Here is a 27,016-nt window from a genome sequence, read left to right as displayed (position 1 = left end):
TGCAGACAGAATTAGAATGGCAGATGTCATACAGTACCTCTGCACAGACCCATAATGACTGCTGTCAAGCATATCTCTAAATGCTTTTAACCCCTTAAGGAAGAGTGCTGTACATATACAGTGCAGCTCCCAAAGCCCGCATCAAGCCATACATTTACAGGGCAATGATCGAGCAGGCATAGGAGCTGTGCTGGCTCAATTAGGGCAGGGGCCTGGATGTTACTGACTGCCTGACCGTGTTGTATCTGCCAGCATCAGAGTTTATAATGCTGACTATTACATCTAAGGGGTGCACATAGGGAAAGTTTCCATCTCATACCCTATCGTCTCGCCATGATGATATTGTAGAATGCCAATGGTTTCTGTGGCATCCAAGACCTTACAAGGGCCTCCGGGACATTCATCTACAGAAGCCTATGAAGTCCAGCCATAGGCTGGGTCTCATAGGCGAACTGTCAGTGTAAAACTGACAGTTATAATACATTACAATATAGTATGTATTGTAATATGTTGTAGAAGCAATCAGACCCTTAAATATTGTTGTCCCTTAGTGGAACCAAATTGAAAAAAAAAAAAAGTGTTTCATAAAATGAAAAATAAAAGTTACAATTGAAAAAAAGAAAAGAAAAGAAATAAATACATATTTGGTACTGCTCTACTGTGTCAGATGAATGCAGTAAAAAATAAAATGCTAGAAAGTAACTTTGCCTTGCAAAAAGCATAATATCAAGCTATCAAAAAGTTGTATGTACCCAAAATGGTACCAATAAATAGGGCAAAAAACAAGCCTGCACACAAGACCATCACCAGACAGATAAAAAAAAAATATGGCTCTCAGAAAATGGCAACACAAAAACATGATTTTATTTTTTCAAAACATGCTTTGTGTAAAAGTGGTAAAACACAAAATAAAAAAAATATAAAATTATTATTGCTGTATTTGTACGAAGCAGCAGAATAAAGTTAGTATGTCAATATATTTTTAGATTTTTCCTGCACAGTGCATGCCACTAGAGATGAGCAAAGTTTTCAAACATTCAATTTGAACGCTTTGCCAAATTTGATTCATTCCAAATTAATTCATCACGAAACGTGTTAAATCAGCTATATCCCATTCTGCGGGAGAGTGTATTTTGGTGTACATCACTATGCATTGCAGCAACATGCTAAGCTAGTACTTTCTAATAGTGAAACAGTTACTGTGATAGACAGGTGGACACCGCAATAACAGTAGAACTAGACAATGTATTCACCCCAATTGAGAAGGCTGTTCAAAAGCAACATGGAGCCCATAAATTAAGCCATCAAAATCTGAGCTGCAAAAGCCAAAAGTTGGCCTTTCCATTCTGAACCCTGCAGTGTACCCAAGCCTCAGTTTACATCCACATGTATGGCATTTCCATAACCAATAGACCCTGCCTATCAATTGAAAAAGTGTGTCTCAGATAGCACAAGCTGGGCTTAAAATATTGGGGATTTTTGCATGTCCCTGCTCCTTCATTTCTGCAAAATATATGTGATGCCAGAATGCTCTTTCCACCCCTTGCTAAATAACTTGAGGTCTAGTTTCCAAAATTGGGTCAATTGTTAGGAGTTTGCACTGTAAAGGCAACCCAGGGTCTCTAGAAAAGTAATATAGCACCTGAATAGCATTTCAGCTAAATCAGCACTTCAAAAGCCAAATGTTACTCCTCCCAGCCCTGCTGTGTGCCCATACAACAGTTTATGAACAGTTATGGTTTGTTTCAGTAAACTTTAGAATCAGTGAAATGCCATTTTGAGGTTTGTTTTGCTCTTAACCCTTGCTGTGTTACAGGAAAAATTGATTAAAATGGAAAATGAAAAAAGAAATAATATTTTTTAAATTTCACCTCCATTTTGCTTTAATTCCTGTAGAACACTTAAAGGGTTAACACATTTCTCAAATCAGTTTTAAATAATTTAAGGGGTATATATATTCTAAAATTGGATCATTTATGATTTTTTTTATTATGTAAAAAGTCAGTTTTGAAAATTTTCATGAAAATTTTAAATATTACTTCTAAAATTACTTCTAAGCCTTCTAACATTCTGAAAAAAAAAACTACTAAATGATGCCAAAGTAAAGTAAACATATGGTGAATGTTAATATTTTTGTGAGGTATCACTATCTGTCTTTAAAGCAGAAAAAAAAAACAAATTTTGCAAAATGCTAACTTTTCCAAACTTTCTGTACATTTTGGAGTGAATGTGAAATATATTGACCCAAATTTACCACTAAGGTCTGACTATAGGTCATCAATATTAAAATCTCGGAAAACCCTTTTAAGGTGAAAACTGGCATTATCCTGAAGAAACAGTTCAGGAAACATGGCTGTGCCCATAATTATGTTCAGTAAATATAATTTAAAAACAAATCATGCTTGGGTGTGGCTAGTGAAATTGAACCCTATTGTCATTTGAATTTGGCTAACTGTTTTATTAGCTAAGGAGGCAAATACTTTTTAACATAGGCCTAGCTGTGGCCAGGGTTGGACTGGGGGTCCCAGGGCCCACCAGAGGAAATTATTCTTCTAGCCACCCTGTATATCATCAACAAAGTTTAATAAGTTTTGAATAAAAGAAATACACCCTAATGGCAAGTGATTGCCTCCAAATCTTTGGGGCACACTATGGCATTTGAGCATGGGCCCACCAGATGATCCTCTGCTACTCAGGCTGGTAGTTCCGACCCTGGGTAGGGCTGAACAGCATTTCTTCTTCATTAAATGAAATCAACCTTTTAAAACATTTGAGGGAAAGAAATGGTGGTTATCAAGCCCTTTACTTCAGAATTATGACTTCAAAAAGTCACAAAGGAGGGCTTTGATGAATTGTTGGCCTTTCTTGTGCAATGAGTTGAGACTTTTTTTTTTTTTTTACCACTTACTACAGATTTGAAAGTGGGTTTGTTTAGCTATGTTACTGAGGTGTAGGCCAAATTAAGGAAATTAAAAAGTCAGATAAATGTTGAAACGTCACTCTAGAAAGGTAAGTGGCATAAAAACTGTAGTAATATTGACTTTAAAAATGCCCCCCAAGATAAATTCCCTACTTTGTGTTCACTTGGGTTATCTTTTCTAATATGAAAGACAATTAGATGAACTAAAGCATTCAAGTGTGAGAACTCAGAAAAAAATAAAGAAATTGGAAATGGGGGCAAATACTTTTTCACAGCACCATGTTTCTCAAACCATTTTTAAACACTTTTTTGCTTATGACTGTTCACCCTATCCTGCTGAAAGAGGCCACTGACATTAAGGAATCCCATTATCATAAAGGGGTGTACTTGGTTGACAGCAATGTTTAGGAACCACACTGTCTGCATTGGCTAGCCATCTGTCCATATAGAATTTTGGTGCTATCTGTTCCCCAAGTAAGTGACCCGAGTAGTTTTATCAGACCAGATGGACTAGTTGTTGCCCCCCATGTACATAAGTAAACCTTGGTCACTCATGACTGTAAGATAGAACAGAAGAAACACTTGGCCATCTGTTGCCAGTCTAAAGGATATTTTTCCATGTTCCTGAAACAAAAATTCTACAGTGAATATACCTGATGGCTGAAAGTGTGTGGCTTTGGTTTGGGGGTGTTACGCTGAGTGCTCCGGGTCCCCTGCTGGCCTCGGAGCGCTCACAGCGTATGCCCCCAGGCAGCACTCCAGTGTCTCGGCGTGTGCGTCCTCGCTCTCTAGGGCGCACGCGCGCCTGGACTCTTAGATTCAAAGGGCCAGTGCACCAGTGATTGGTGCCTGGTCCAAAGTGGTTATTAAGGGTTAAGGTTTGTGAGAGGCAGTGCTGACTTAATTAGGCTGCACCTGTGCACTGCCCATTTATACCTTCTCCTCCCACAGCTTCTTGCCGGATCTTTGTGCCTTGTGCCTCAGAGAAAGCGTTCCACTGTGTTAGTTTGCCTTGCCTGTTGCCGAACCCGTTGCTACCGTCTACTCGCCTTTGAACCTTGCCTCCTGCCCTGACCTCTGCTACGTCCGACTACGCTCTTGCCTTCTCCCTGTGTACCATGCCTTATCAGCTGCCAGAGAGGTCGAGTTGTTACTAGGGGACACGACCTGGTAGTTACCGCCGCAGCAAATCCATCCCGCCTTGCGGCGGGCTCTGGTGAAGACCAGTAACTGCTTAGAACCGGTCCTTTAGTACAACCCGCGCCATCGCCTCTCTGGTCCAGAGGATCCACTACCTGTCCTGCCGGTATGTGACAGGGGGTCATCACTAGTTTAGAGCCAAGCATAGAAGATTCAGAAAGAGGAGATCAAAATGGCAGATCTCCTGGCACACATATAGAATAAATCTTTATGTTTCTTAGATTTATTGCAATATGACACAAAATATATAGGGAGGGGTAGATGTTTGTGAATTTTCCGTGCATTTACTGTCTTTTAATGAATTAAAGCAACATGTATTAATTACTTTGTATTTGTTCAGTGTAAGTTTGACATTTAAAATTTAGATTTCTTTGCCCTTTTTTTGAGATAACAATTTTCATAATGTTTTTGTGGTGGAATAAAGAATAAACCTGCTTTAGATGAAGAAAGCGGCTGCATATAAAAGACTGTTTGAGAAGGCTGTTACACCTATGCAAAGGAACTGAGCCAACCAAAGTAAGGTGTACACCAAATGTTTATAAAGATAGAAAATGCAGAGAGCAGTGCAAAAATCATTGAAAATATACAAATCTTTATAAGGCCAAATATAGAAAGAAACCTGCTGTAAGGGATTGCTCTCTCACAGGGGGTCGGCAATGACAGACTTCTCATCAAACAGTTTTTTATAAGCTCAAACAGTGCTTTATTTGTCATACATCACATCACACTTCCAAGTTTGGCATCACTTGGCACAATGAAGTTGCAGCTTCACATCACAATGTGTTACATCAACACAAAACAAGAAATCTTTGCCCGGCTAGGCGCTCACTATACAGAGGTTTTCTCTAACTCGCAACTAGCTCAGTTTTCACACTGTGGTATTTGGCATGCAGTCAGGCAGCTACCTAGTCGTGACCAATGCAGCCCATTGGGGTCTTGGTCCTCCTGACGGTGACCATGCAATACCTTGGGGGGATATGGTCCAAGAGTCCTCCCGACTCTGACCGTGCGACACCTCTTTTATACTTGCGTTGTTAGCCCCACAATAATTCAGGCTTTTTCAGTCTTGTACCCCCCCAACCCTCATGGCTGGGACCACACAGAACCTCTGCAGGCTTCCTTTTAAATTTCCTCCCCACTCTCACACACTGAGGATTCATTTATCCCTCAGTGATTATTCCAGCTGGCCTCACATCAGGCCAGGTGAATACCTGTAGTTGACTAGGGGTGAGGACCGAGATGTACACCCCCACCACTACCGTGCACTTTACCACACTGTAAAATACAGCAGCAAATTATGCACAAAAGTGAATGCACAAAATCAATAAATACAATTAGGTCATTAATGTCTAAATAAATGTTACAACATAGCAAAAAGTTACAGTATAATGTGTCAGATAATATAACTAACCAATCCAACAGCCACAAAGGAAACCAGTCTGATGGGAGGAACATTTAAATGTATATCATAGGCAAAAGGTCTCACAGTGTAAAATACAGAGCAATAGTATCCTCACAGGGAGGGAGATATGGATGTACCTTCTCATCGACTGGTTTTCAGTGTGGCCGCTGGACTAATTAGCAGTCATATTAATGGATACATTATACTACTTATTTAATTTTTATTTACAGTATGTATTTGTAATCTAAAATGGTGTAATTGTATTTAATGATCTTGTGTCTCACTTTTTCAGTGTGTGTGATCCTTTGACCTATTTTACATGTATTTGTAATGCTACATGAGAATTGTGTATTTTCTATAGTACCTTAGCATTGTTTGCTTTGTATAGATGCTATCATGAATTAAAAATGGTTACACGGAAAGACTGGCCATAGCCCTTACAGGGTAATTTCCCATTGCACTAATGCTCAGGGTCAACCCATACCCACTTGAAACAGAACTCGCCTTTGGTTCCGACTGGTACCTCGGAACCGAAGCAAAGTTCAGTTTCAAGTTTTAGAGTGGTTTTCCGCTTTAAAAATCAACTAAAGAAGTTGTTCAATAAATTCACACGTGACTTTGCGAATAACTAACTTCGGCTCATCGAGCCATACATTTTAATACTGTACAGAGACTGATCTCTATACATTATTAATCAGAAGTTTTGAATGAAGTGACTTCGGAAGTAGCATCCGAAGCTTGCTTCGCTCATCACTAAAGATCAGTATTAATTAATGCTAGGAGCATCAGGTACTTATGCTCCGGACTGCTAGCCTTAGGATGGCGATAAATTTGAATACTGCAGTGAGGTCAGCAGCATTTTTCTGTTCTGCACTGTGAATTTGGTTCTGCTATGGCGATATTTTGTGCTGCATTATACTATTGCTGCCACCGCCTATTTCTTTTGTCCATTCCTACTTGTGTTGGCCCTGCGTACTACAGTTGCCCCACCATCAGTCAATTTGGACGTGCCTAAAACATTGGGACACTTTTATTTTTATTTTATTTTTATTTTTTTCAGGGCCACTTTAAGTTCCCCGTCTGCCTCCGAATAGTTAAGATGTGAGATGAGAACTGAAAATATAAAAATAGAATAAAAAAACTAAAAAAAACTATGCACATATACTGGTAGTGGACTAATAAAGCAGTAGAAGCATTAAATATGTTGGGCACATTCTCCTTTAAATCAGCACACTGTCATCTGTCGGTTTGTGTTTGCTTTATTATAAGTAGCTCATGTATTATACGGTGCTAAAGGAAAGCTCTCAGATTGGAGAATGGTAAATCTGCTGGTTTATTACAGCTGGAAAATAACAAAATGTGTTTGCTGACTTGTTATGAGAAGACAGTAAAAGCCAATTTTTTCTAAAAAATGTCAAAAACAATTTGAACACCTAATTTATTTCCTGCAATAATATTTCCAGAGGCACAGTACTGTAGGATATTTATCCTTTTAGAAAAGACAAGCTGATATTTATGTATAGTTTCCTATCACTTATTATTGGGTAGCCTTTAACACAACAGAATGATTGCTTGTATGATAACATAAATGTAGCATTCTGCATATAACCCAAATGCACTGAAGGAATTTGCTCTATCTACAAATATCCTTGTTTCATTACTTGCTGATGACTCTGAATACAAATTGTGCATAAAATGAACCACAAAAAAGTCCAAATACCCTGTAAATATGGACATACAACCAGCTAATGTGCCAAAACTAGTGCATGTAAAAACCGAAATCTCCCATAGCAACCAGTTAACTCATTAACCTGGTTGACTGCTTTGGAGTTGTCTTCATTTCGTTTACCTAAGTATATTAAAATTAACTTACTCAGGATGGAGTCACACATAGGATTTTAGTGATGTTTTTAAGAACTTTGTATTTTTGTGGCATTTTGTTTGTGAGTACGATTTTTGTGCTTTTTGCTAAAAAACAAAAAACAAAACCTGCATCAGATGTTAGGTGAAAATCCAAGGGAAATATAAAATTCAGGACACACAAGCCTCTTGTAGTTCTTGCTTAAAAAAATAAATAAATAAACGCTGCATGCTGAAACTAGTTTTTTTTTAGGCATTTAGCCATCTCCTTTATAGGGGAAAAACACCATTAAATAATGTTAGTGAGCAGAAGCAGATTGCAAAAAAGCTTGAAAACACCGACCCTAAGGCCCATTTCACACGGGCGAGTATTCCACGCGGATGCGATGCGTGAATTGAACGCATTGCACCCGCACTGAATCCTGACCCATTCATTTCTATTGAGGCTGTTCACATGAGCGGGGATTTTCACGCATCACTTATGCGTTGCGTAAAAATCGCAGCATGCTCTATTTTGTGCGTTTTTTACGTAACGCAGGCCCCATAGAAATGAATGGGGTTGCGTGAAAATCGCAAGCATCCGCAAGCAAGTGCGGATGCGGTGTGATTTTCACGCACGGTTGCTAGGAGACGATCGGGACGGAGACTAGGGAGATATGGATGTACCTTCTCATCGACTGGTTTTCAGTGTGGCCGCTGGACTACTGACACTACTGATTGCTGTATAGCCAATGAAGGCTTTTCTAATGATTATTGAGAAGGGTATGAATATTTTCGGACTGGACACTTTTTGCTCAAATGTAAATAAAAGCTGAGAAATTATTTTTTTCCACAATAATGCCTCTTGTACATCTTCTTATTATCTTTTGGGAGACACCTTTATCATTTCCCGTCAAAAATCTACTTGCTGGTTGAATAAAAGTAACTTTAAGTCAAAATTTGCCAGGGGTATGAATAATTATGGGCAGGACTTTATATATATATATATATATATATATATATATATATATACAGTACAGACCAAAAGTTTGGACACACCTTCTCATTCAAAGAGTTTTCTTTATTTTCATGACTATGGGAATTGTAGATTCACACTGAAGGCATCAAAACTGTGAATTAACACATGTGGAATTATATACATAACAAAAAAGTGTGAAACAACTGAAAATATGTCATATTCTAGGTTCTTCAAAGTAGCCACCTTTTGGTTTAATTACTGCTTTGCACACTCTTGGCATTCTCTTGATGAGCTTCAAGAGGTAGTCACCTGAAATGGTTTTCACTTCACAGGTGTGCCCTGTCAGGTTTAAGAAGTGTGATTTCTTGCCTTATAAATGGGGTTGGGACCATCAGTTGCCTTGTGGAGAAGTCAGGTGGATACACAGCTGATAGTCCTACTGAATAGACTGTTAGAATTTGTATTATGGGAAGAAAAAAGCAGCTAAGTAAAGAAAAATGAGTGGCCATTATTACTTTAAGAAATGAAGGTCAGTCAGTCCCAAAAATTGGGAAAACTTTGAAAGTGTCCCCAAGTGCAGTCACAAAAACCATCAAATGCTACAAAGAAACTGTCTCACATGCAGACCGCCCCAGGAAAGGAAGACCAAGAGTCACCTCTGCTGCGGAGGATAAGTTAGGAGTCACCAGCCTCAGAAATCGCAGGTTAACAGCAGCTCAGATTAGAGACCAGGTCAATGCCACACAGAGTTCGAGCAGCAGACACATAGGAGACTGTGTGAATCAGGCCTCCATGGTAGAATATCTGCTAGGAAACCACTGCTAAGGACAGGCAACAAGCAGAAGAGACTTGTTTGGGCTAAAGAACACAAGGAATGGACATTAGACCAGTGGAAATCTGTGCTTTGGTCTGATGAGTCCAAATTTGAGATATTTGGTTCCAACCACCGTGTCTTTGTGCGACGCAGAAAAGGTGAACGGATGGACTCTACATGCCTGGTTCCCATCGTGAAGCATGGAGGGGGAGGTGTGATGGTGTGGGGGTGCTTTGCTGGTGACACTGTTGGGGATTTATTCAAAATTGAAGGCATACTGAACCAGCATGGCTACCACAGCATCTTTCAGCGGCATGCTATTCCATCCGGTTTGCATTTTAGTTGGACCATCATTTATTTTTCAACAGGACAATGACCCCAAACACACCTCCAGGCTGTGTAAGGGCTATTTGGCCATGAAGGAGAGTGATGGGGTGCTGCGCCAGATGACCTGGCCTCCACAGTCACCGGACCTGAACCCAATCGAGATGGTTTGGGGTGAGCTGGACCGCAGAGTGAAGGCAAAAGGGCCAACAAGTGCTAAGCATCTCTGGGAACTCCTTCAAGACTGTTGGAAGACCATTTCAGGTGACTACCTCTTGAAGCTCATCAAGTGAATGCCAAGAGTGTGCAAAGCAGTAATCAAAGCAAAAGGTGGCTACTTTGAAGAACCTAGAATATGACATATTTTCTGTTGTTTCACACTTTTTTGTTATGTATATAATTCCACATGTGTTAATTCATAGTTTTGATACCTTCAGTGTGAATCTACAATTTTCATAGTCATAAAAATAAAGAAAACTCTTTGACTGAGAAGGTGTGTTCAAACTTTTGGTCTGTACTGTTTATATATATATATATATATATATATATATATATGCAGAGAATCGGACAGCACTCCAAGACTTGAAAAAAGTAGAAATCTTTATTCACCCATGTGAAAAATAATTGCAACGTTTCAGCTCACAATCGAGCCTTTCTCAAGCTTGAGAAAGGCTCGATTGTGAGCTGAAACGTTGCAATTATTTTTCACATGGGTGAATAAAGATTTCTACTTTTTTCAAGTCTTGGAGTGCTGTCCGATTCTCTGCATATATTACAAGGTGGAAAGCTCATTCCTTTGGACACAGCACCTGAGCCAACAGACTGGTGCCGCCAAATCTCCTTTTCTGCTATATATATATATATATATATATAGATAGATATATATATTACACACATAATTACATCATGGTATTTATAGTCTATCTATCTATCCATCTATCATCCTATGGTTCATATAATATAACATATACTAAAAAAAGCAAGTCCTCAACTGCAGTCCATATATCTGTTTTCTAACCTCTTAATGTTTTTTTTTAATGTATAGGTTATTTGTGTAATATTTAAAACTAATAAACGTTTAATGATTGGTATTTGAAAAGGTATTACTTTATTATTGGGGTTATATATGGCCAGGAAAATATATAGGTGTTCTGTTTATTTGTGGTACTTCTTGGATATATAGGGCTCTGTCTAATTTGTAAGTACAGATACTGGTATCACTATGGGTACTGGTATAACTGGGGAGATGTCTGTAATGGTATAACGGGAGATGTGTATTGGAATAACTGGGAGGACGTGTACTGGTATAACTTGGGACATAAATTTGCATTTGGATCTGGGATCCGAATGAATTTGGAGCTGATTTGGGGTCTAATCTTGGATCGGTAAGACTTTAATGGCTTCTCTGAGGTCTGGATTGATTTGGGGGCCTAGCCAAAGTCTACTAAGTTTGGGGATTATCTGGAGGTCTTTATTTATTTTGGGGTCTCACCCTGGGTCTGTATTACTTAATCTGTATTATTTTTAAGGACTGGTTAGAATGTTATAAAATAATAATTATTGATGTCTTTCTTTTCCCCGCTGCTGTCCTTCCTGCGTCCTCACTGGTCTCTGTGTTTCCAAAACCCTGTCCCAGACCCAGTTATAAAACGACTTTGCTGAAAAATCCAATTAATTTTGAATTCTGGTCTGGGGTTTGAATCTATTTTGGGGTCTGGTATGATGCCTGTTTGCTTTAGAGCCTATAATTAGGTCTGTCCATACATCCTTAGGCAATTTTATTTTGACAGTACAGTATTTCGGGGCATTGGGCAGCACTGTCAGTACAGTAATGTGGGTACACGGTGCAGCAGCAGACAGTATTGGTGGAAACTACAGGATGGCAATGTTAAAATGGTTAGCTGGAGAGGAGGTTTGTTTACTTTAGAAGCAATAAGCTAAAGTCAGTGGTGTAACATGCAAATAATGCTAGAGGCCCCATCCACAGTGTGCCATTTATTAATCCTGATGTCTTTTTATATGGCAGTGGCGTCTGCACATCCCTAGATAAAGATGCCTGCTCAATGAACTCTGGAGCCTTTAGGAGAAATCTTCATGATGGTTTGGATTGCATGGAGAAGAAAAGGAAAGTGAACAACTCAAAAAAGTGGAGACATCACCAGTGAGTTAATAGATTTACAAGTGTTATGTATGCCCCTCACTATTTTTTGTTTTTAAATGTTTTGAAATCCCTTTATTAGGAAGTAAGTTCACTTGAAAATGATTTGAGGAACGATGGGAGGGGGTGGGGTGCAATTTGCCTGGTCTTCCTAGGGCACAAAAATACCTTGTCCCGGTCCTGTCGATATGTAAACATTTTCAAAGCAAAAAAGTATAGATTGTGCATGGTACTGTTCTGGCTGAGAAAAACAGATCTATTTGTTACTGCCTTGTTATCAAGTTCATGAAATAAAATACAACTATACAAATATATAATATGATAAATTAAAAAAATTGTTGGTAATTTGTCATATAAAAATGAAAAAAAAAATGAACGAGAAGAACCCATGACCACTCGTGTTACAATAGACACATGTAGATGCTCAAATCCAATATTATATCATGTATTTGAATGTCCAAAATACACAATAGTCGCTGAAATATTTAGAAACTGACAAAAATAATAAATAAAAATCTACTGAAAATCAGCAAATGAAAATCAGACATGTCTTTAGAATTGTGGTTTAACAGAATAATTAAAAAAAACTAACTAATGAAACTGTTCTGGACAAAATGATGGTAACCCTAGAAAAGATTGAAAATAATTTGTCTATAGGACATGTTAAACTAAGCATCATAGATTAGAGATTAGCAAACCAGTCAAGATTCTTTTCTGTTCTGGTTTTTGAGTTTGATTTGAACCCAAATTGGTTCAAGTCAAACGTTCTAGCCTTCTCCCCCCTCCGGAAGCTCTGGAATGCAATGACCGCAATAATAAATGATACCTGAGTGACTGACACGCACGTTTGATGGTGTTAACATACAGTGTGTTTAAAAACACACCATGCCGGCACATGTTCTGCTTTTTCATATTCCAAAGCTTCCAAAAATTGTCCCTTATCGGGGGCAGATGATGTTTAAACACACACTGTGTTATGGGATAAAAATAAATAAATAAAAGAGTGGATTCGGAACAAGTGCCCATAAATAATGCCTTGACAGGGTCAGAATGTCTGCCCGTACTACACACACAAGTGTTGATTGTCAGAATAAAAAAATGTATCCCTTTTAATTGGGAGCAGCAGAAGTGCAGTGTGGATGTGGAAAGGGTACAGTGTGGATATAGAGACATGCAGCTGCAATACTGGCGGCAACAGGAGCAGTATGGCATGGAACATACAAGGCTGTCTATAAATAGTAGTAGCAATAGTAAAAGTAGTAGTAATAGTGGCAGTAGATGCTTTGCGTTAATGATGGTAGCAGTAGGGGAATAGCAGTGAGGAGCAGCAGCAGTTGAGGCGGCATCTGCCGGAACATCCATGTGGTATATCTTGGCAGAAAGGCAGCAGCAGCCTTATAGAAGATGATGGTCAGCAGGTTGCAGCAGTGGCATGATGGCAGTGGTGCCATTGTAGAGGTGGCAGTAGCAGCTGATTGGCAATAGGTATTATACAGGGTGCAGCAGCAGCCATACATAACATGATGGTTGGAAAGTGGCATAAGTGGCATGATGTAGGCCGCAACAGCAGTTGTACAGAACATGATGGTAGGCAGACAGAGAGCAAGAGTAGCAAGACAACGTCTCTTTATTGGAATCAGCCGGAGGAGTGTGAAAATGTTAATATTGATGCAGTAATCAAGTATATATGCAGCTTAATTAAACCTCCTCCCAAAAAAAAAAATTGCAACAGTGTGGAAACTGAATATGCAAAAGGACTTGATGCTCAATTTCACCTTAATACACACAGGTAGATTGTGGCTGCACCTTGGGTATTGATGCAGACAGACTGCAACAGTGGCAAGATGGGGCACCTCCAGCAAGGCGAGGTCTATTCATCGGAATCAGCCAAAAGAGTGAGAAAATGTAGGTATTGATGCAGTAATCACATATATATGAAGCTTAATTAAATTTAACTCCCCCCAATGAGATTTAATTGCAACCATATGAAAAATGAATATTCATAAATGGACAATTGAGGTTTGACACTCAATTTCACCTTAATACACAAAGGTAGATTTCTGACACACCTTGGGTATTGCAACAATAATCATGTACTGTATATATGCAGATTATTTAAATTAAACCCCCCCAAAAAATTAAAATTAATTGCAACCCTGTGGAAACTGAATATACATAAAAGGACAATTATATGTATATATGCTGCTTAGCAAAGTTAAACCCCACAAAAAAGGATTTTTATGAGAACTGGCGGAAAAATGAAAGTATTTGCTTGCAGGTAGCTGCTTTTGAGGTCTGCAATGCAGCACCTGCACTTCTGAAAGTAGGCACAGCCAGCCACAGCTCCTGTCTTCTCTTTCCCTGTTTGTCAGCTGCCCTGCTTGTCCCTATTCTAAACAAAACACACACATAATTCTTCTTTGGAATCCTATCCTTTCACTTAAATCTCCCTGGCAATAAGCTTGATTAATTTCTGACTCTCCCTGACTCCCTAAGATCGTTTCCTTGCAGACACTGTAACACCCAACCACTCTCATTCACAGCCAACAAATGCACTAAAATGGTGCTACATGCCGTTTTAGTTGGTTTGACCGAAACTTACCTGAAAATATTCTGGTTCATTTGCTGTCCAAAACATAAAGTTTGGACCAAACCCGGTTCGGTCCAAACTGGTTCATTCATGCTTCTCACAGATGTCTTCAAACTTGTAATCAGTCTGTTAAAAGTAACTGTTATAAGACCATCTCCAAATAGCTGAATGTTCCTATTACTACAGTTACACATATTATTCAGACATTTATGGTCTATAGGACTGTAGCCAACCTCTCTGGATATGTCCACAAGAGGAAAATTGATGACAAATTGAAGAGTTGGATAATATGAATGGTAACCAAAGAGCCCAGAACAACTTCCAAAAAGGTTAGAGGTGAAATCCAAGGTCAAGGTACATCAGTGTAGAAAGAGATTGGAGAGGAAACCACTGCTTAAATTAATCATAAAAATGCAAAACTGGAATTTGCCAAATGCATATTGACAAGCCACAAAGCTTCTGGGAAAATGTCCTTTGGACAGATAAGACAAAAACAGAGCTTTTTAGCAAGTCACATAACCTCTATGTTCACAGATGCAAAAATGAAGCATACAAAGAAAAAAAACATTGTACCTATTGTGAAACATAGAAGGTGCTCGGTTGTGTTTTTGGGCTGCTTTGCTGCATCTGGCACAGGTTGTCTTGAATCTATGCAGGGTACAATTAAATCACAAGACTATCAAGGCATTCTGGAGAAGGCACCCTTCAAACTTGAGATTGCTGGAGAGGTTTGTTCATGAGGAGAGGGCCAAAATACCTGTGGACAGGTGCAGAAGTCTCATTGAGAGTTACAGAAATTGCTTGATTAAGTTAAGAGTACCATCCTTTTTGCCCTGGCCAGAGCAATGTCTGATTTTCATTAGTTGATTTTCAGTAAATTTGTATTTATTTTTACTTTTGTCAGTTTCAAGTTATTTCAGTGACCATTGTGTTTTTTATTTTGTTTAACGGAAGGGTACCAACATTTTTGTGCATGTGTGTATGTAATGGTAGATGTCATAAATGTGGGATGAAGAGATAAATAGGTGGACAGTAATGGGTAATGTGTCTCGGTTTGTCAGCACACCGGCAGAGCACTCACCAGCTCTCTTGTGCAGGACAGCAATCCTAGCTTCTGATGTATGTCCTTCACACAGCAACACTATATTGGGGCACAGTCATACCATCCATATAATGATTATTGTGAACACACAGCTTATTATCATCCCTTCTATGGCTCCACAAAAAAGTGGTATGATCTCGCTTTTTATCACCAATATATATCTAAATATACTTAAATCCTGATGCAAAGCCTTACTATGCTATTCCAAGTGGATTCACATATATACAACTGTATTACTTGCAATGTTTTATCGTTCTTTATCGTTATTCTCCTTGAACAAACTAATTTTGCTAACCCACTACAGTCCACTTATTTATCTCTTCATCCCACATTCATGACATCTACCATTAAATTTTTTAATCTTAAATACAACTCTTGACTCGAATTTTGTACAGAATTTGTTAGAATTAGAATTCTAGAATTTTATATATTCTATGGTCTTGGATTTGAGCATCTACATATGTATATTGTATCAGGGGTAGTCATTTTTATGTGGAATAAAGTATTTGTAGTGTTCACAATTTATTTATCTAATTGTGTATTTATTAATTGAATATAGGGGTTGTCCCATGAAAAACATTCTACAATTTTTAAACCACCACCTGGAACTCAATACTTTTGTAATTGCATTTTATTTGAAATGTAGCATAGCAACTAAGTTATTCAATAAAATGTATCTGTATAGAGCCATCTGCTTTTTTTTTTCTTATTTCTTTGTAGGCTCACTGAGATGGCCACACATGCTCAGTGTCATTCTTCAATTGCCTTCTGAGTTGTGATAGGTAGAGAGCTGCATCAGAAAAATATACTCCCCTTGATTTGCCAGCTTGATATAAATCTAGCATAGATCTCTGGATCCATGTGAGGTACAATACTGATTCTAGCTTTGTTAGAAAGAGGCAGTCATGCACTATATGATATCTGATTTTCATTTTTTACATTAGCCATGGGAAAACCCGTTTAATTATAATTATCAACAAAAATCTTTTCATTGAATAATAATTTTTTTATCATATAGTTAACAAGGCAGTTACGATTTATTACTTTGAAAATGTTTGCATATTGATATGTAAATTTTTTCAGTCATATATACAGCCAGGTCCATAAATATTGGGAAATCAACACAATTCTAAAACTTTTGGCTCTATACATCACCACAATGTCAGCTTTAATTTGAGTGTATTTACATCCAAATCAGGTGAACTGTGTAAGAATTACAACAGTTTGCATATGTGCCCCCCACTTATTAAGGGAGCAAAAGTAATGGGACAGAATAATAATCATAAATCAAACTTTCACTTTTTAATACTTGGTTGCAAATCCTTTGCAGTCAATTACAGCCTGAAATCTGGAATGCATAAACATCACAAGACGCTAGATTTTATCGCTGGTGGTGCTCTACCAGGCATCTACTGCAACTTTCTTCAGTTCCTACTTGTTCTTGGGGCATTTTCCCTTCAGTTTTGTCTTCAGCAAGTGAAATGCATGCTCAATCGGATTCAGGTCAGGTGATTGACTTGGCCATTGCATAACATTGAACTTCTTTCCCTTAAAAAACTCTTTGGTTGCTTTTGCAGTATGCTTTGGGTCATTGTCCATCTGCACTGTGAAGCGGCGTCCAATGAGTACTGAAGCATTTGGCTGAATATGAGCAGATAATATTGCCCAAAACACTTTAGAATTCATCCTGCTGCTTTTGTCAGCAGTCACATCATCAATAAATACAAGAGAACCAGTTCCATTGGCAGCCATACATGCCCACGCCATGACACTACCACCACCATGCTTCAGTGATGAGGTGGTATGCTTAGGATCATGAGCAGTTCTTTTACTTCTCCATACTCTTCTCTTCCCATCACTCTGGTACAAGTTGATCTTGGTCTCATCTGTCCAGAGAGTGTTGTTCCAGAACTGTGAAGGCTTTTATAGATGTCGTTTGACAAACTCTAATCTGGCCTTCCTGTTTTTGAGGCTCACCAATGGTTTACATCTTGTGGTGAACCCTCTGTATTCACTCTGGTAAAGTCTTCTCTTGATTGTTGACTTTGACACACATACACCTACCTTCTGGAGAGTGTTCTTGATCTGGCCAACTGTTGTGAAGGGTGTTTTCTTCACCAGGGAAAGAATTCTTCAGTCATCCACCACAGTTGTTTTCCATGGTCTTCCGAGTCTTTTGGTGTTGCTGAGCTCACCGGTGGGTTCCTTCTTTTTAAGAATGTTCCAAAAGGTTGTTTTGGCCACGCCTAATGTTTTTGCTATCTCTCTGATCGGTTTGTTTTGTTTATTCAGCCTAATGATGGCTTGCTTCACTGATAGTGACAGCTTTTTGGATCTCATCTTAAGAGTTGACAGCAACAGATTCCAAATGCAAATAGCACACTTGAAATGAGCTCTGGTCCTTTTATCTGCTCATTGTAATTGGGATAATGAGGGAATACCACACACCTGGCCATGGAACAGCTGAGAAGCCAATTGTCCCATTACTTTTGGTCCCTTAACAAGTGGGAGGCACATTTGCAAACTGTTGTAATTTCTACATCGTTCACCTGATTTGGATGTAAATACCCTCAAATTAAAGCTGACAGTCTGCAGTTAAAGCACATTTTGTTTGTTTCATTTCAAATACATTGTGGTGGGGTATAGAGCCAGACATGTTAGAATTGTGGCGATGTCCCAATATTTATGGACCTGACTGTATTTTAGACTTGAGAAATGAGACTAGTCTCAAAAACAGATTGTCTTTTTCTAGAAGTTCCAATAAAGAGGCTACTCCTATATTCATTCTGGTTGTGTCATTGTGCCAAGGTATGTCCGCATACAAGTGGATCTAATGGTCTATCATCCACCATTTTGCTCTGCAAATTTCCTCGCACTTTGTGGATACGAATCGCAATTTTTCCTAAAATGGCGGCTACACCTGTGAGGACATGGGGCAAGGAACTCTGGGAAGACGGGCTGACCCATAATGCCATGCATGCAGCCAATCAGCAGCCAGCCACCCCTGTGATGTCACAGCTCTATAAATATAAATAAGCCATCTTAAAGTCAGACATTTTCAAATGTTCTGAGTACAGGGACAGACATGAGAAGGCGCTAGGGACAGAAATTTGAAAAACCTGAGTGTTAAAAAAAATAAATAAAAAAAGATTTACAAGTGCAGGGAAAGGATAGAGAGGAATCATTTCACAGTATCTTAGTGCAGAAAGAGACGTCAGAAGGCGCTTGTGACAGTGCTAGAAAAGCGATTTACAAGTGCAGGGAAAGATTATTTGGGATCCAAATAGCCATTATACAGCTCTGTTATTCCAGCAATTTGTTCTTGGGGTGCAATTGCTATGTTGAAAAGCCTTTAGTGGCTTATATCTTTTCAAAGATAAATATATACGCAGTTCACTTCTGCAGTTATATGTGTTGAAAGCGTACAGAAAGAAAAACATATACGCACTTCACTGATGCAGTTTTTTGTGGTAAAAGGGTTCAGTGGCCTATTTCATTATAGAAAGAAAAAATATACGCACTTCACTGATGCAGTTATTTGTGGCAAAAGGATTTAGTGGCCTATTTCATTATAGAAAGAAAAAAATATAAGCACTTCACTGGTGCAGTTATTTGTGGCAAAAGGGTTTCTGGCCTATTTCAGTACAGAAAGAAAAAATTATACACACTTCACTGGTGCATTTATTTCTGCTAAAAGTGTTTACTGGCCTATTTCAGTACAAAAAGAAAAAATATACGCACTTGAATTGTGCATTTATTTCTGCTAAAAGCGTTAAGTGGCCTATTTCAGTAAAAAGAAAAATATATTCTCAGTTCACTTCTGCAGTAACATGTGTTGAAAGTGTAAAGAAAGAAAAAAATATATACGCACTTTACTGATGCACTTATTTGTGGCAAAAGCGTTTAGTGGCCTATTTCAGTACAAAAAGAAAAATATATTCTCAGTTCACGCAGGTGGTTATATGTGTTGAAAGCATGGCTTGGAGTCAGCAGGGTGGCAGCAGTGGGAGGTCAGGAGCCAAACGTGCCCAGGGTAAACCACCTGCTTCGCAACAGCCTATCTACCCAGGAAGTAGTGGTGCAGGGGTTCATGGAAGTAGTGGAAGTAGCAGTCGGGCAGTGCGGCAGTTATATGTGTTATTTTGTATTTCAGTACAAAAAGAAAAATACATTCACAGTTCATGTCGGCGGCTGTTATATGTCTTTAAAAAGCATGGCTGGGAGTCAGCAGGGTGGCAGCAGTGAGTCAGCAGGATAGCAGCAGTGGGAGGTCGGGAGCCACATGTGCCAGTGGTAGACCACCTGCTTTGCAGCAGCCTACCTGCCTGGGAAGTATTGGTGCAGGGGTTCACGGAAGTAGCGGCTGTAGCAGTCAGTCAGTGCGGCGGTTATATGTGTTATTTTGTATTTCAGTACAAAAAGAAAAATATATTCTCAGTTCACTTCTGCGGTTCTTTGTGTTGGAAGCGTTTAGTGGCCTATTTCAGTACAAAAAGAAAAATACATTCTCAGCTCACGTCGGTGGTGGTTAATCTTTATTTAAGTATTAAGTATTAAAAAACTAAATTTATTCAGTGGTCAGAGCTGCAGTTATATGCGGTAAAATCTCCATGATATCTCCATGATAAATCAGCAGCGTGGGGGCCCTGTGTGGCTTCTACACACTTTCAGAATAATCCTTCAGAGGGGCGAATAGATGCCGGATGACCGAGACGCTCCATGACCTTCCCAGGAGCTGCTGTCAGGAGCAGCGGTTCATTTCTGAGACGTCTGTATAGTGCAGGGGGAATACGAAGACCCTCTCCATCTCCGTGCTCCATTATAAAATCTTTATTGATCCATTATAAAATCTTTATTGACTTATTTCGGTCGAAGTTATATGTGGTAAAACTTTTTAGGACGTATTTTGGTCAGAAAAAAAAATGTATTCAGCGTTCAGCGCTGCAGATATATGCGGTAAAATCTTTAGTGACGTATCTTGATGAACTTCGTGACTCTTCCGGCCTCAAAGCTATATTGACGCTTTGTATTCTCATTGTCTGTAGCTACTAGAGGCCTGTTCATGCCAGGCAGGTTCCCCCAGAAGTATCTGGGTTGACGAGCAGCCGATACCGCAATTGCATCAATCTTGACAGGATTAGTCTCCAGGTGGAGAGAAATTGTTTTTTGGAATGCTTTTTCCATCGTAACCACGTCGTTGAATAAACAGAAGACTGGTGGATTCTCTCCTGTCTTAGGCAACACTATTAAATATTGAATATTAAATTGAACCAAAAGTTGATAAATATTATAAAATTTAGATATTATTTCAATCTTCGAGGGAAATTCACAGACAATTAATTTGCCAAGCCTTTTGTGCCGGAGAATGTGTATTATTAAATCGTGTTTTAAGCAACACTTTATAAAGTTGAGGCCTCCTCACACTGCTGAAAACTTCAGGCTCTGTCATTTTGCCACTCGGTGGCTTTCTCCTGATGCTACTACTTCTGATGCAGCCACCTCCAGACTCTGTCATTGTGACACTATGTGGCCTCCTGATGCTGCCACAACCTTTATACCCTGTAATTGTGCCACTCTGTGGTCTCCTCATGCTATTCCTACCATCCCAACATCATGACTGGGCCATTATTTTGACTTTGGGCCTGGCTGACATCTTCATTTGTTTGACCCTTCTTCTGATCTGTCAGAAGGAAGGAAAATTGAGATGCATAACAGATCCTGTTTGTGTTGCAGCTGTAAGGCCTGTATGGTCCCATCAGAATTGGCTTATGATTTGGTCGCCAAAAGCAGAAATGGGTACAAAATACAGAAGACATGCAAATATTCCTTTCACGTGTCATCTCTCTTTTAGATCCAGTCTTGTTTTTTTTTTTTTGGGCATTAGCAATACAGATTGTTCTGATGGATCAGAAGAAGGGCAAATTAATCACCATCAGTGGCGTACCTACCATATAGGCAGACCACACAGCTGCTATGGGGACCGTGAGAAAGAGGGGCCTGAAGTGGAGGAGAGGCCCCGCCCCCTAATTGCTCCTGTCTATCTTTCTAAAGCTAATGGACCTTTGATGATGTTATCACAGGTCCTGTAAGGGAACTGCACAGTGTAAAGTGTAGTTCCCAGGTTAGAACAGTGCATCTGCCAGGACATGTGATGACATCATCTTCAACATCACAGGTCCTGCAGAATCTAGCATAGGAACTTCACCAAAAATGGTGTAGTTCCTAGGTTTGAAAGGTACATCTGCCAGGACCTGTGATGACATCATCACAAGTCCTTCAACCCCTAACAGCAAGTATTAGAATTTCACAAGCAGCTCTGCATTGATCCATACAGATTGGAATAGAGAGGTAAGAGCAGGTACTCGACTTCTCGTCATTTCCCCCCCATGCCCTGTTTTAACTCATTGCTCTATCATGTATAGTACTTCAGACAGTTACCGTTCCACTACATCATGTACCTCCCACACACAGTGACTATAATGAATAACTGACCACACATTTCTGTCTCACATCTATACACTGCTCTGTGTGTGTTTGTGTGTATATATATATATATATATATATATATATATATATATACACACTGCATATATTACACAGTATTATAGATGCAATATGTACAGATATATAGTATATACCGCAGTGCACTGATATGTGAGGTACGAGGTGTAATAGATGCAGTGTGTACAGATATATAGTATATACAGCAGTGTACTGATATGTGAGGTACGAGGTATAATAGATTCAGTGCATACAGATATATAGTATATACAGCAGTGTACTGATATGTGAGGTATGAGGTATAATAGATGCAGTGTGTACAGATACATAGTATATACAGCAGTGTACTGATATGTTAGGTATGAGGTATAATAGATGAAGTGTGTACAGATATATTGTATATACAGCAGTGTACTGATATGTGAGGTACGAGCTGTCTTAAACTGCTGTATTTACTATACACCTGTACACACTGCATCTATTATACCTCGTACCTCACATATTACACTACTGTATATACTATACATCTGTACACACTGCATATATTATACCCCGTACCTCACATATCAGTACACTGCTGTATATACTATACATCTGTACACACTGCATCTATTATAGCTCTTTTGTGTGCCAGGGCTGTTTTGTAATCCCAATCCGGCCCTGATGGCATAAATTATAAAACGCAGCAGCAAAAATATGGAACAAAGGGAGAGGCCTGGAATCGGTAGTGGGAGGGGCTATAAAAGGGGAATGGGGGCTCAATTTAGATTCTTGCTATGGGGCCCAGTGATTTTTATGTACGCCCCTGAGTGACGTCAACACAAACTTACTGCTGACATCCTCTCCACTCTGTCGGGGGGGGCTATACTTGTATAAGCGTTTAATAGATAACATCCACGTGGAATTAGCTGGCGACGGTGTAAAAGGAGTGTGCTTCCTCTTGGCACTAACATCGACCTGTAAGGTTGAGTTCATACTTGAGTTATTTGGTCAGTTTTGGCTAGGTGACTCCCCTAATAAGGGAAGTGTGCAGTGATTCTAAGAGTGACGCCTGTCATCTGCATGTCATACAGACTTGCAGTATTATTACACTACCAAAGCAGACTCCCTATGCATGTTACTACAAGGCACAGTGTTCTAAACCACTAAAAAGGCTCTCAGCATCCAGGAAATAGATGGTTTTTAATGTCATTTGCCGCAAATATATTCAGATAGAGCCAAATTTTTCCCCAAAAATTCTGAGAACCGGCGAATCGAAGCTTTTAAAAAATGTGCTCATCTCTAAATATAAATGTGGAGACAGACAACAAATACCTGTTAATATAACTACAGCTAACCTTCCCTCTTCAGAGAAACTTCTGGACTTGTGACTGATAATGTTTAGAACACTGTTTCATAGAATTCAATGAGTCAACTCCAGAAACCAGGTTCCTATGGTCCATGTGGCTAATGTAAAGCTATATCTAATGAACTGTTGTTAACAGAGCACAGTAGCTTCTCAATGAAGATCACTGCCCTCATAATTATGGAGAGAAAATGCTTGAAGAAACTGAGTTGAGAAAAAATTTAGGCAGATTACTTTAGTTTAGTTTAATCTTTTTTGTGACTGTGTGGTATATTATGTAGTTAATGTTTATAAATTAATTAATAGTTTAAATTTTTAATTTGAACAGAATTTTCTTTTAGAGTGTTGCGTCCTGTTTAATTATATTTACCATTAATATGGTTGGATGTATGTAACAACCTTAGCTATTTACAGGTCTGTAGACAGTGGCGTACAGCCCATATAGGCAGACCACGCAGCTGCTATGGGGCCCGTGGCAGGGGTGGGGGCCCAGATTGCATGGAAGTCCCCACCCCTATATGTGTATTATAGTTATATCGGGCATTGAGGCGGCCCACATGTCTTCCGTCCCGGGCCCTGCTTTCCCTCTGTTCAGGTAGGTGTGCGGGTGTCACGATCAGTGTGGGGGAAACTCCACACTGAACACAGGAGGGAAGGGGAACAGTAACTGGGCCTGGAAACTAGGGAAGAAACAGGTCACCTCCTAGACAACCCTAATCCGGGCCCTAGCTATCTATCAATATGAATAGGCCTAGAAGGTAGAAATATTCATATGCAGTATACCTAGGCCTTTATATCCCTATAAGGTCCTGGAAAAGGTTAGGACCAGAGACAACCCATTCCTCCAAAGATGGACGAATGGAAGTCTCTGTCTCAGGCTCAGATACAAACAACAGGGAATATAACAAACCCAAACAAACAAAACACTTAACTTCAGTAGAGACAGATGATTAGGAACACCAGAGACAAACTCACTCCAACTCAGCCAAACCCAAACAAAGCTATCTACCGCATAGTCAGAAGGGTGGGGTCAGACTATAAACGGTAGAAGTGATGACAGCTGAGCAACAGCTGAGAAAAAGGAAGTGGTCATTAACCCTATCAACACTGAATAAATGGAAAGGAGGCTGTTAGATTTCTTCACGCTCAGCCAATCTCTGTGATTTCCTGACATCAGTCACCAGGGGGACCGTAACAGTACCCCCCTTGTATGGGTGACCTCCGGGCACCCAGAACCAACCTTATCAGGATGGGCTTTGTGAAAGGCCTTCACCAGACGAATCGCATTAACATCCGCCACTGGAACCCACATCCTCTCCTCTGGTTCGTAACCCTTCCAGTGGATGAGATACTGGAGGGATCTACGGAGAACTCGGGAGTCCACAATCCTGCTGATTTGAAATTCTAAATTACTGCCCACCATTACAGGAGCAGGAGGCAAGGAGGATGGCTCAACAGGTTTGACACATTTCTTCAACAACGACTTTGAAATACGTTATGAATTTTCAAAGCCTGAGGAAGTTCAAGATGGAAGGCTGCAGGGTTAACAATGGCAGTGATCTTATATGGACCAATAAATCTTGGGCCCAATTTCCAAGAAGGTACCTTAAGCTTAATGTTTCTTGTGGACAGACACACAGAATCACACACTCTCAGGTCCATACCATTCATACGTCTCCTGTCAGCCACACGCTTATACCTGTTGCCCATATTTTTCAGGTTATTTTGAATTTTGGTTCTGGTTCTCCGAAACAAAACATCTCAAGTAAGTCTCCAGATTCTGATTGGTGCGCTCTGTCTGTCCGTTCAACTGAGGATTAAAAGCCGAAGAAAAGGACAATTGTACTGCCAGTCGAGTACAGAATCAGACACCACATCAGAGGGAATGCCATGTTGTTTCACGTTGTTATCGACAAACACCTATGCAAGAGTCTTGGCATTAGGTAGAGCTGGCAATGCTATAAAATGCACCATTTTGCTAAACCGATCAACTACCACCAGGATCACGTTTTTTCCCAAAAAAATTAGGTAAATCCGTGATAAAGTCCATGGACAAATGCGTCCAAGGTCTGGACAGGATGGTTAACGGAAGAAGTGATCCAGAAGGCCGAGTATGTGTCATCTTAGCATGAGCACAGGTACAACAGGCTGACACATAGTCCTCAACACACTTACGCAGCCTCAGCAACCAAAATCTGCACGAGATGAGATCGACAGTGGATTTACTCCTAGGGTGTCCAGCCAAGACAGTACAGTGATGTTCCTCAAATGCCTTATGGCGTAAGTCTGAAGAAACAAACAATTTCCCTGGAGGACAAGAGTCCGGTGCATCCTCTTGGGCCTCCAACACCATAGTCTCAAGATCAGGATATAGGGCAGATATGACTACCCCTTCAGACAAAGTAGGACTAGGATCTTTAGAATCACCCCCCTTCCCCAGGAAAGCTGTGCGACAAAGCATCCGCCTTGACATTCTTAACCCCAGGGCGGTAGGTGTCAATTTAGTTAAATCTGGTGAAAAACAGCCACCATCTGGCCTGCCTCGGATTCAATCGTTTAGCCGACTCAAGGTAAGACAGATTTTTGTGATCAGTAATTACCGTAATAGGATGAATTGCTCCTTCTAAACAATGGCGCCATTCTTCAAAAGTCAACTTAATGGCCAGCAATTCCCTATTACCCACGTCATAATTTCTTTCAGCAGTCAAGAGTTTTTTAGAGAAAAACCCACCCCTACCTCGAATGCGTCAACCTCTACAATGAATGGCTGAGACACGTCCGGTTGCACCAGAATAGGGGCTCAATAAAAAGATTCCTTCACAGCAGAAAAGGCTTGTAATGCCGCCTCCCACCAAACATAGAAATCTACCCCCTTCCTAGTCATGTCTGTTAAAGGTTTAACCACAGTTGAATAGTTCAAGATGAACTTACGGTAGTAGTTGGTGAATTCCAAAAAACGCATAAGCGCTTTCAGATTTCCAGGTCGATCCCAGTCCAACACCACACTGACTTTTTTGGGATCCATACAAAAACCTGAGTTTGAGAGCAGGTAACCCAGGAATTGCACTTCCTGAACAGCAAAAATAAATTTTTCCATCTTCGCATACAATTTATTCTCTCTTAGGATGTGTAAAATCTATCTCACATGATCCTTATAAGTCTCCATGTCTGGAGAATAAATTAGTATGTCATCCAGATATACAACAAATCTCCCCACCACGTGATGAAAGATGTCATTGATAAAGTGTGGAAAAACCACTGGAGTGTTGTTTAACCCAAAGGGCATGACCAGGTTTTCAAAATGACCCTCATCAATATTAAATGTGGTCTTCCACTCATCCCCCTCCTTGATCCTTACCAGATTATATGTTCCCCTCAGATCCAATTTAGAGAACACCTTGGCACCGACAATCTGACTAAACAAATCCAGAATCAAAAGAAGGGGGTTAGGATCACGGACGGAAATGCAGTTGAGCTCACGGAAGTCCAGACATGGTCTTAGGGTACCATCATTTTTTTATTTTTATAAAGAACAACCCAGCAGCCACTCGACATTCTGATGGCCTGACATGACCCTTTGCAAGCTCTTGGTGATGTACTCTCGCATAGCCTTTCTTTCAGGCTCCGAAAGATTTGGGCAGTTTAGCTCCAGGAATAAGATTGATAGGACAATTATACTCCCGATGCGGGGGAAACTCCTGGTTACACTCTCAGAAAACACATCAGAAAATTCGGAAATGAACGAGGGTACAGTTTTAGTGGTGACCACAGAGAAAAATGCATTAAGACAGTTGTCCATGCAAAAATCACTCCAATCGAGAGTCTGTCTCGCTTGCCAATCG

General features: G+C 39.8%; 1 protein-coding gene across 2 annotated transcripts in view; it reads left to right on the top strand.

Moving 5' to 3' along the window:
- Window positions 1–27,016, top strand: part of NPY5R (neuropeptide Y receptor Y5) — a 235,923-nt gene that overhangs the window by 57,352 nt on the left and 151,555 nt on the right. Inside the window, exons 2-3 of one of the 2 annotated variants that reach the window (XM_044297368.1) lie at window positions 11,505–11,639; window positions 13,426–13,541. The gene's annotated coding sequence lies outside the window, so the exon portion shown is untranslated. The remainder of the gene's footprint in view (window positions 1–11,504; window positions 11,640–13,425; window positions 13,542–27,016) is intronic. The other variant, XM_044297286.1, reaches the window with a different exon arrangement.

This window comes from Bufo gargarizans, chromosome 1 (genome assembly GCF_014858855.1).
Source record: "Bufo gargarizans isolate SCDJY-AF-19 chromosome 1, ASM1485885v1, whole genome shotgun sequence".
NCBI lineage: Eukaryota > Metazoa > Chordata > Amphibia > Anura > Bufonidae > Bufo > Bufo gargarizans.
Note: the sequence above shows the minus strand (reverse complement) of the source record. Positions and strands in the feature narration are given on the sequence as shown.